Source organism: Canis aureus, chromosome 35 (genome assembly GCF_053574225.1).
Source record: "Canis aureus isolate CA01 chromosome 35, VMU_Caureus_v.1.0, whole genome shotgun sequence".
NCBI lineage: Eukaryota > Metazoa > Chordata > Mammalia > Carnivora > Canidae > Canis > Canis aureus.
Genome location: NC_135645.1, coordinates 5,917,291 through 5,929,039, shown reverse-complemented (window position 1 = coordinate 5,929,039; position 11,749 = coordinate 5,917,291). Strand labels below are relative to the sequence as shown.

General features: G+C 38.7%; 1 long non-coding RNA gene across 1 annotated transcript; it reads right to left on the bottom strand.

The window, feature by feature from the left end:
• Window positions 1-3,375: 3,375 nt before the first annotated feature.
• On the bottom strand, window positions 3,376-7,100 carry LOC144305320 (uncharacterized). Its single transcript, XR_013372371.1, has 3 exons — window positions 7,025-7,100; window positions 4,384-4,644; window positions 3,376-4,275 (listed from the first exon to the last, which is right to left on the bottom strand). It is a non-coding gene; the product is annotated as an uncharacterized LOC144305320 (long non-coding RNA).
• Between the last annotated feature and the right edge of the window lie 4,649 nt (window positions 7,101-11,749).

Genomic DNA, 11,749 nt, shown 5'->3' with positions numbered 1-11,749 from the left:
TTTCTATAACACCAATGATCCTAGAACCTGAAAACATAAAGTAAACCCGACCCACAAAATCAGGGCATCTGATCATCTTCACTAAGGAAATTGGGAGTAGTAACATCCTCTAATCATTTATTGACTTATCATATATGTGGGCAGGAGTTTATATAAAACAATGTTTATGCAGCATTATTTATATTAGCAAAAAAATGGAAACAACCTAAATGTTCAATAATACAGAATCATTTAAATAGAGTAGGATCACAGGATAAAATTCTATGCAGCCATTAAGTGTCAAATTGCAGAGGAATATGTGATGATATTGGGAAATATTCACAATAAAATAATAAACCCAGTATAAACTATGCAATTACAATGTTTTAAAGTACAGATTTGAATAGAGTCTATAGAAAAAGGCTGGAAAGTTCCTTACCAGACAGAATGTTAAAAAGGATCCCTGTGTGGTGGTATTGTAAGTGGGACTGTTAAGTGTATTAACAATTAATAATAACAATATATTAACAATATATTCAATATTATAAAATATCTCTACAATGTGCATACATTGTTTTCATGATCAGAGAGATAATGTTATTTGAAAAACCAAAAACATTTATTGAGCTTATGATTTGTGGACCACCTATATGTTATACTTCAACAAAAGAATTTTTTAAAATAAATAAGAGCGAAATAAATAAATAAATAAAAAATAAGAGTAAGGGCACCTGGGTTTCTCATCTGGTAAACCATGCAGCTCTTGATTTCAGCTCAGGTCATAGTCTCAGGGTTGTGGGATCGAGCCCCACATAGGGCTCTGCACTCAGCACAGAGTCTGCTTGTCCCTCTCTCTCTGCTCCTCCCCCACTTCGTGAGCTCTCTCTCTCTCTCTCAAATAAATAAAATCTTTTTTTAAAAAAAATAAATAAATGGGAAGCCTAAGTGGCTCAGTGGTTGAGCATCTGCCTCCTTCGGCTCAGGGGTGATCCCCAGGATCAAGTCCCACATCGGGCTCCCCACCAGGGAGCCTGTTTCTCTCTCTGCCTGTGTCTCTGCCCCTCTCTCTCTTTCTCTCTGTGTCTCTCATGAATAAATAAATAAAATCTTTTAAAAAATAAATAAATAAACAAAAGCAAAGATCTTCAACAACAAGAATAAGAAAGAAAAATATTTGCTGAGATATTCTCAGCCCTGGTTAGGTTTTCTTGCTCACCAAAGAAATGTTTTACAATAATAAAATTTCTTGGCTATCTCATAGAAAATATACTATTTGATTTTTTTTAATTCTCAGATATTAATATGCTTCGTAAAAGCATTTTGCAAATCATGTAAATCATGTACACTAATTGCTGATTCAAAGAGGAGATTGTACTGCAAGTGTACTGTCTCCCCACAGTTGACTGCAAAACCAGGAAGTAGTTGAATATGTCATACAGGTTTCCAATATCCTGGTTCACAGGTTAAGTGAGTCATTAAGAACAGGTTGGGTAAAATTCTGGTCTGACTACTTGTCCTGGACTTCATAATACCTGACTCCACCCTTTGTCTCCAGGCTCTGCCCTGGCTGTCTGACAGCCCCACCTACTCAGTAGGCTTGCAGGTTAAATGAGGAAGAGCAATGGTAGTTAAAGGAGGATTAGAACATGACTCAAGGATGCCCAGTGAAGAATTATGAATGTGAAGGGTAAGAACCCACTTGCCAGCACTGAATCTGGGTCTGATTTCAACCTACAGCCACTTTATTTTTCTTCTTATATCTGAATCAATTATCTTTAGTTCCATTTGGAGTTAAAATAAAGTGGTTTGCTTCATTCAGCAATGTCATCTTCTGCTGTCCTCTGGTTTTTGCATTGCTTTGTAACTAGAATGGTGGAAAGGGGGTGGTTTCTATCTTTGCACTGAGAACTATAATCTAGTTAACATTCTTTTAACCAACTCCAGCACTCAAAATTACATCCTGGATATCTAGGTGACCTTTGATTAAAATTTTTTAACCTCCAGGATTTTAATCATCCTAATTCATTCATCCCTTCATTCAACAATTTATTGAATGCCCAGAATGTGTAAGACATTATGTGAGGCACTGGGGATAAAATCTTGAGCAAAATAGACATAGTCCTTACCTATGAAGCTTATGGTTTAGACAGTACAGATCAAAAACATAAAAGCAAAATAAATAATAAAAAAAGGCAAAACAGGCCATTCTAAAACCCTGTAGTAAAAACTCTAATAGAGAAATTACAAAGTGCCACAGGAGTAGGCAACAGAGAAACCCAGATGTACTAGGTGGGTGGGGGGGAATGGGATGGGAATTAACACTTCAGCTGAGGCCTTGTATTAGTTTGCTAGGGCTATCAAAACAAAGTACCACAGACTGTATGACTTAACCAACAGAAATTTGTTTTCTCACAATTTCGGAGGCTAAAATTTGAGATCAAGCTGTCAGCAGGGCTGATGCCTTCCTCCTTGGCTCTTCTATGGTCATCTTCTCCCTTTGTCTTTTCATAGTCTTATCTGTATGTTTGTGTCCTAATTTCCCCTTCTTATAAGGATAGTAGTCATATTGGATTAGGGCCCACCCTAGTGACCTCATTTTAACTTAATCACATCTTGAAAGGCCCAATCTTCAAATACAGTCACATTCTGAGATATTGGGGGTTTCAACATATGAATGGGAAGGGGGGACAGACATAACAGGCCAGATAGATATAAAAGAGTCAGACAGGCAAATGGAAGCACAGAGAAGGATTTCCAGCATAAGCAAAGAGGCAAAGAGAAGGGTGCCTAGGGGAATTTAGTAAGAACTAAATCAGAAAAGTCTTATAAGCCATGTTAAAGAGTGACAACTGTATCCTAAGAACAATAGAATGCTATTGAAAATTTTAACTAAGGAAACAATATTATCAGATTTGCTTTTTAGAAGATATATTTGGCTGTAGAGTCAGGATGAAGCAGGGTCAAAGGGAGGAGGCCAGGGAAGCTATTGCAGTTATTCAGGAGAGACATAATCATGGCTCGAATGGGGGTGATATAATCCAAATGGAAAGAAGTAGATGGAGTCCATTGTACTGATAGGATATGGTGATTACTTGGAGAGAAGGCTGAGAATGAGCAAAGAGTGGAGGGTGAGAAGAAGAAGAAGAAGAAGAAGAAGAAGAAGAAGAAGAAGAAGAAGGAGGAGGAGGAGGAGGAGGAGGAGGAGGAGGAGGAGAAGAAATTAAGGAGAAACATACTGGTTTGATTATAATTATGAGACTTTTGAGTGTGTGTGTGTGTAATTATGAGACTTTTTAACCTCACCAAACTCAAATATTGAAAATTAATCCAAAACCCCAAATGCATCCTTCCAATTTGTTTTATTTTCTTCATCTCTCTTTATGTTTCTAGATCCTTCAAGATGCAGCTGAGGATGCAAAATGTAAGCATGGTTGCTAGGATATCTAGAAATGAAAATACGACTGCTTCCATTTATGGGACACTATACATATCCCAGACGCCAGTGAAATTCTCTACATGCATTTTCTATTTAGCCCTCACAGCCCCGTAAGATAGTTATCAGTATTTATATTTCAGAGACAATGCAACTGGTGCTCAAAAAGGCAAAGTCACATGTCCAAGGTTACAGAATCAGATTCTTGAACCCAGCTATCTCCGACTTCAAAGCCCACTGTATTAACCACTAAGTTTTCTATCTCCAGTGAGCCTTCCTTTGAAAACTTGGATGAATTTAAATCCGTCTCCTAAAAGCCTTCTTGCCCTTCATGTACATTTTTACTGAAAAATAAGAAAATAGCCTTAATAAAAACATTCCACAGACTTGAGCTCCATTTTAGAATATAGTATGAATAAAACCCTGGAATTGTGTAACCTACCATCCTCTCCGTACCAGCTTAGATCAAACTACTAGGCCTTAAGCCTAAATTCAGACCAGGCATACAGATTGCCGAACAACTCATTTATAAGAACAGATTAGATGAGTGACTGAGCAAATTGTCAAAATATCTAGACCAGCTCTTGGCCAGCAGTGCAGAGAACCGGAAGCCCAGCTGATCGTCAAGGCTGCCCATCCCTGAGAAATGTTTATGGAAGAATGTTTAAAGGAGATCCAATGAATCTAGTGTTCTGGATATCCCACTTTGGTTGTTACACAGGTTTCTCAATTCTGGTCAGGCCCCTGGTTTGTTTGAAGTCGCTGCCCATAACCGAGATTGCCAAGGCCCTGGCCTTCTTTGGCAGGGGTGCCCTGCTTTTCTTGCCAATAAGCTGCTTGTCTCTCTGGAGCACAGCTATTTTCTGTATGAAAATACAGAAAACATTGTTCAACTTATCTGGAAAATATAAACCCAGCTTATCTGTAGAAAGAAAAGGAAAGAGAGGAAAGAAAAAAAAAGTTTCCCTTACCATTCTGGCATCTGTGGAATTTTGTTTTATCATTAGAGAGACACAATAAGCCCCAGATGGACACCCGAAGGAGTTACAACCTATTGGCAAAGTGATTGACTGGATAAACCATGGGAAGTTCCCAACTGATGGAGCAACATTTTTTTTTTAAATATATGAGAAAGAGTTTGGTTTCCCAGAGGAGCTAGAAGGGTGGGATCCAGCCAGGAACTGTAGCAATAATCTGGTAAAGATGTGATGAAAGCTTTGATGGAGTGGCACCTGCGGAACAGCAAGGAAGGGAGAATTTGAGAGACATTGTGAAATCATAACTGCCAATATATTTGAGTGGTTCCTAGCCATATCACCCCAGGGTTTCTGTGCAATGGGCCTTAAAGTTAGAATTTTATAGGATCTCAGAAGTATTACGCCAAGACCTCATTTACTTACTTATAAGGTTGATATTGCTTATATTCTAGTACAGTCTTTATAAGGTCCCTCTATAAGAATATAGTATTTCCAAATATCAGTGAATGTAACATAAAAGTTTTAAAGTTTACCACTGCCTTCCCTTTTTACCCAGGGTGGCTGGCTCTGTGCAAGGGAACAGGAGCACCAGAAAGGTTAAAATGGTGTAGTGTAAGTCTCGAAAGGAGGTTTTTCTTTTTTGTAATGCAATTACCTAACAGAAGCTTTGATTGCTGTGGCATCCACTTCAAAGCATCCATTTCAAAGATGGCTATCTTGAATAAACTCCTTGCTAGCGCAGGACTAGATAAAGACTCAGGCCACTCCTCCCACCCTTCTCTGCCAGCAGGGCTCCTCTGTTATAGAGATCTTGGTTGGTTTCAACAACTGAGCATTTGAGCTGTTTATTTCTTCTCTCACCACACTTTAAATTCCTGCTCTTATGTCTTGAATTCACCAATAAAGGATGACCCTGCAAAACCTCACCCTCGACCTTAATAACAGCAGAACCCCAGGTGCGTGCTTGCACTCTCTCATGCTCGTCTCTACTTCTCTACCTGTGACTGTTGTGTGGCCCGACATGTGTCACATAATTTCCAGAACATGTAAACAGTATATCCCTCCCCCCTCAAGTTTCCTGATAGTCGTTGCTGAGGATGTCTTGCACCATAATGACAACCACTGGCTGTAAAAAAGAAAAAGAAAAAGAACCACAGGGCTGGTCCAGCCACACATTGGTTACCTATAGGGCACAAAAGACAAATGGAAATGACACAGAAGGCAAAGGGACTCCACAGGTGGTGGAGAACTATTGATTAGTTTCTTTTTTAATCAATGATGTGGTTGTGTGGTAACTATCATCTCTCCCCTTCTGATTAAAGAGCTCCACCTACCCAGTCACAGAATCCTCGGCTACAACTGGGGGCATGGTCACTGGGCTAAGACAAACACATGGCATGTCCCCCACTGGATATTCTACAACATGAACTCAAAACCTATGCAGGTAATTTCATATGAATATTACACGTTACCAACATTTGCTTTAATTTTTCCCTTGGGCTGTTTTCATTTGTTTTCTCTTTGCAAAACTGGCTGCCATCTAGCAATGAACTGTTTTTCCAGATATCTAACGTTTCACCTCCCTTATGCATCTATAAACTTAGGACACCAACATTATAAGTTGCTAGGCCTCTAAATTCAGTACACACAAGAATCATCTAGGGAGCTTCTTTAATAAAATGCAGATTCTAGGGCTCACCACCATAGAATGTTAATTTAATAAATGTGGGAAGGGGCTCACTCAGGAAGTATGCCAGGGGATTCAGACCTAGTTGGGAAGTACTCCTAAGTTGAATCCAGCAACACAACGCACAAAGCCAAACTCATAGATTAACATTTCCCAAGAATCCTTTGAGAACATGACCCCATGTTATGCATGTGTCAATTTTTTCCATGGTGTAAACTGATGCAAAGTCAGATGCCTGTGATCCCAGTGTGTTTGGGCAGGGGCAGATTTTCTCCCTAGGGAGAGGTGCAGAAACATTGATTGCTTAATGTTACTCCACCCTGGCATTTATTATTAGTCATAAAAATTGACTGAGCCAACTCCAGTATTGCCAGTTCATTTGATGAGTATCCAAGGTGGGTAGACCCCTACAATTTACTTCCCTCTCCACTCAAAGGGCAAATGTGCAACCCAACTCATAGACCAGGCTACTGAGCAAAAGTTTGAATGATCCCTGAGGTCATACAAGCTTTTCAGCATTGTTTTGAGAGTACCCAAAAGCCACTGGGATTGTTGAGATCACCAGTTCCTTTATCCTGTGGAGAAGGAGAAGGAGAATGATTGATGTTACACTCATTTTTGAATTGAGAAAAACTGTGGGTTCCTGAAAGATTTATTCTTGAAGGATGACAAGAATGAATTGTTGTTTCTACAACCCTCCAAACTATGTTACCTACCTCACCTAGTGTCCTGGCACCAAGAGGGGTGCCCTGGGGCCGGTATGGCACCAGACTTGTTGGCTTTAAGTATGTTAGTCCCACCTTCAGTCTCAGCACACCTGTATAAGCCTCTCTGAAGTTAGCCAAGTCAAGGACCATAAAGCAAATATGGGTTAAAAATCACCTAATATCCCCATCCCTACCCTACCCCTAGTGCTTCTTCATTCTTGATCCACTGCAACGTACTCACCTTTAATTCACTAAGTTCAGAACACCTTTTGGGAACGTCATGAACATACTATGAAGGCACACACATGATGCCTTTCCACGCAGTCAGCTTTATTTAGTCACAAAGCAAAGTTAACATAGTGATAAAGCAGGTTCAGGATTCTAAACTCAATGAGATTTCACCACGTTTAACTTGGCTTCTTATGTGTCCCACAAAGCAAAGCATAAGACCAGTCACACAACCAACAAGATAGAACAGCAGGTAGGAGGTTAACAACCCAATGGCAAAGTCAGTCTGTGAACATGCAGGTGACGGAAAGCCTCAGTCCGATATGGGTCAGCTCTGGGCACTTGCTGCTTATTATGTTCAAGTAATGGAAGAGCTCGGTTCTTTTTCGAGATTAAGCAGGCAGAGCGTTCAGTGGCAGCTCCCTTTCTAAAGAGGTCTGACACGGAAGGGTCAGTGTCAAAGGAGTCTGACTTGCAAAAATCCTCTCTTTTTAAAAGGATTTAATCAGGGGATCCCTGGGTGGCTTCGCGATTTAGCGCCTGCCTTCAGCCCAGGGCGTGATCCTGGGGACCCAGGATCAAGTCCCAACTCCGGCTCCCTGCATGGAGCCTGCTTCTCTCTCTGCCTGGGTCTCTGCCTCTCTCTCTCTCTCTGTCTGTGTCTCATGAATAAACAGATAAAAATCTTAAAAAAAAAAAAAGGATTTAATCAATCTTGGGCCTTTGCAGATCTCCTCCATTTCTGCTGGTTATCAGTTCTGAGTGTCATTAGCTGATGCTGGACTCTGTGCTATATGGTGTAGCTGCAGTGTCCTTAGCTGCTTGAGTCATTGCTTGACACAGGTCCCTGCATGACCTTAATGACTCCATCTCACTCTCTACAGGGGAACTCTTGGGGGGCCTCATTCTCTGCTCATTACTGGCAACCACCACCAATGGAGAGCAAGGGCCAGAATTTTTTTTTTTCTTGCCTTGTCTGGCTAGAATTTTTGTTACGTTTTGCAGCAGAAAGATTTTTCTTGCAGTTTCAAAAATTTTCCATGAGCAGAGAAGTCAGGGACATGCAGGAAACTCCAAGAAGCTAGAATGCCATGAACCCAATAACTAACTATGATGTGATTGGTTAAGAACTGCTTTCATAGGGCCCCTGGGTAGCTCAGTGGTTAAATGTCTGCCTTCAGCTCAGGTCCTGGGATCAAGTCCTACATCGGGCTTCCTGCTCAGCAGGCAGTCTGCTTCTCCCTCTGCCCTTCCCTCCTGCTCATGATCTCTCTCACTCTCCCTCTTAAATAAATAAATAAAATCTTTTAAAAAATGCTTTCATATGTACCTTCTGCTTTTAAAAGAATAAGATTCAGCTCTATTAATGATAATCATTTAACATCATACTTAATAGTGAAAAGCTGAAAGCTTTTCCACTAAGATCAGGAATAAGACAAGGGTGCCCCCTCTTACCACTTTTATTCAATATAGTCCTGGAAATCCTAGCCCAAGCAGTTAGGGGAGAAAAAAAAAAGCATCCAAATTGGAATGGAAGAAGTAAAATTATCTGTTTGTAGATAATATGATATATAGGGAAAACTCTAGGGCACCTGGATGACTCAGTTGGCTAAGCATCTTCCTTGGGTTCAGGTCAAGATCCCAGGGTCCTTGGACTGGGCCCTGCATTGGGCTCCCTCGTCAGTGGGGAGCCTGCTTCTCCCTCTCCCTCTACTCGTCACTGTGCTCTCTCTCTCTCTCTTTCAGATAAATAAATAAAATCTTTAAAAAAAGAATAAAGATCCCAACAAAAACGTATTACAAAAAATAAATAAATACAGAAAAGTCGCAGGACTTAATATCATATACAAAAATCAATTGCATTTCTATATACTACCAATGAACTCTCAGAAAGAGAAATTAAGAAAACAGTTCCATTAACAATACAGAATAAAATACTTAGGTATTGATTTAACCATGGAAGTGAAAGATCTACACACTAAAAACTATAAAACATTGATGAGAGAAATTGAGAAAGACACAAATGGAAAGATACTCTGTTTTCATAGACTGGAAGAATTAATATTGTTAAAATGCCCATACTACCCAAAGTAATCTACAGATTCAATGCAATCCCTATCAGTATTCCAATAGCATTTCTCACAGATCTTTTTTAATCCTAAAATTCATATGGAACCACAAAAGACCCCTAACTGCCAAAGCAATCTTAAACAAGAAGAACGAAGCTGGAGGCATCCTACTTCCTAATTAAAGACTATATTGCAAGGCTAATAATCAAAACAGTAATGTACTGGAATAAAAACAGACACACAGATCAATGGAACAGAATAGAGAGCTCAGAAATAAACTCAAACATATATGGTTAATAATTTTTTAAGTTTTTATTTAAATTCTAGTTATTTAACATACAGTATAATATTAGTTTCAGATGTACATGGTCAATTTATGACAAAGGAGTACAAATGCACAATGGGAAAAGAATAGTCTCTTCAATAAATGGTGATGGAAAAACTGGAGAACCGCATGCAAAAGAATGAAATTGGACCCCTATCTCACATCATGTATAAAAGTCAACCCAAAATGGGTTAAAGACTTGAACATAAGACCTGAAACTGTAAAACTTCTAGAAGAAAACTTAGGGGGTAAATTCCTTGACATTAGTCTTAGTGATTAATTTTTTGGATTTCACACCAAAATCAAAGGTTAAAAAAGCAAAAATAAACAAGTAAGACTGCATCAGACTAAAAAGCTTCTGTGCAGAAAGGGATGACATTCTGACAATGAGCTCCCTCACACACACACACGCACACACACACACCCCACAAACACACACACATATTTGCACACCACACATCCAATAAGGAGCTAATGTCCAAAATATACAAGAAACTCATAACAACTCAATAGCAAAAAAACAAATAACCCATTTTAAAAACAGCAAATAACCTGAATAAACATTTTTCCAAAGAAGGCATACAAATAGCCAACAGGTACTTGAAAAGGTATTCAAGATCACAAATCATGAGAGAAATGGGTCAAAGTAGTTAATAAATAAAAACTTCCAGTTATAAGAGTAATAAGGTCTGGGAATGTAATTACAGCACGGTGACTATAGTTAATAATATTGTATTGTATACTTGACAGTTGCTAAGAGAGTAAATGTTTAAAGTTTCACCGCAAAAAAGAAGTTACTATGTGAAGTGATGGTTGTATTAACCTTATTGAGATACTCATTTTGAACTATGTACATATGTCAAATCAACAGACCTTAAACTTACACAGTATTATTTGTCAATGACATCTCAATAAAGCTGAGGGAAAAAAGATAAGAGATAACAAATGCTGGCTAGGATGTGAAGAAAAGGAACCCTCTACCAACTTCCTGTTGGTAGGAAGGTAAACTGATGCAGCCACTATGGAAAACAGTAGGAGGTTCCTCAAGAAATTAAAAATAGAACTACCGTATCATTCTGCAATCCAGCTTCTAGATATATACCCAGAGAAAACAAATCACTATCTCAAATACATCTATATTCTCATGTTGATTGCAGTAATATTCACAATAGCCAAAGTATGGACATAATCTAAGTGTCTGTTGACAAATGAATGGACAAAAAAAAATGTGAATGCACAAACACACACACAGGAATCTTATTCTGCCTTTAAAAAGGAGGAAACCCAGCACGTGGATGGATGAATCTGGAGGGTATGGTGTTAAATGAAATAATCCAGACAGAGAAAGACAAATACTGTATCACTTGTATGTGGAATCTAAAAAAAAAAAAAAAAAAAAAAAAAAAATCTAACATAAAAACAGAGTAAAAATGATGGTTGCCTAATGGGGCACCTGGGTGGCTCAGGTGGCTAAGTATCCAGCTCTTGATTTTGGCTTAGGTCATGATCTTATCGCTTGTGGGATCAGATCTTGAGTTTGGCTCCACGCTCAGTGGAGAGTCTCCTTGAGAGTCTCTCTTTCTCTCTCCCTCTGCCCTCTACCCTCCTCTCCCTCTGTCCCGTTCTCTTCTTTCTAAAATAAATAAATAAATCTTTTTTTTATTTTTTAATTTTTTTTTAATGATGGTTGCTAAAGGTTGGGGCTGGAGAAAATAGAGAAAGGTGGTAAAAGGGTATAAATTTTCAGTTACAGTATGAGTAAGCTCTGATGATCTAATGAAAAACATGGTGATTATAGTTGATAATTCTGTAGTGTATGATTGAGATTTGCTAAGGGAGTATAGCTTCAGTGTTGACACACACACACAAAGGTAACTATGTGAGGTGACGGATAGGTGGATGTATTGATTAACTGTGAGAATTCTCTCACTATGTATATGTATATCAAATAATTGCAATATACGCTTTAAATATATTACAATTTTTTTCAGTCATACCTCAACAAAGCTGAAAGAACCATTAAAGAAGATTTAATTCAGACACTAGCCAATCCCTAAATTGTATATTTAAATAGAGTTTATAATCCAGAGAAAATTTAAGTAAATATAAACACCTGGGGACAATTAGATACACTTTTTTAAAGTTTTCAACTATTCTCAAAAATTATTTAATCCAGCATTGTTTTTTCCATAATAAAAAGCCACCTCCTTCCTTGTGAGCAGCTTTTGCCAACTTTAGACTATTGGAATGGATAGAGATGGGTCCCTGGAAAGGATGGAGGTAGAAGAGACCATTGGTGTCTAAAAAAGTCAGAACAACTTTTTGAAGCAAGGAAGCATTAGCT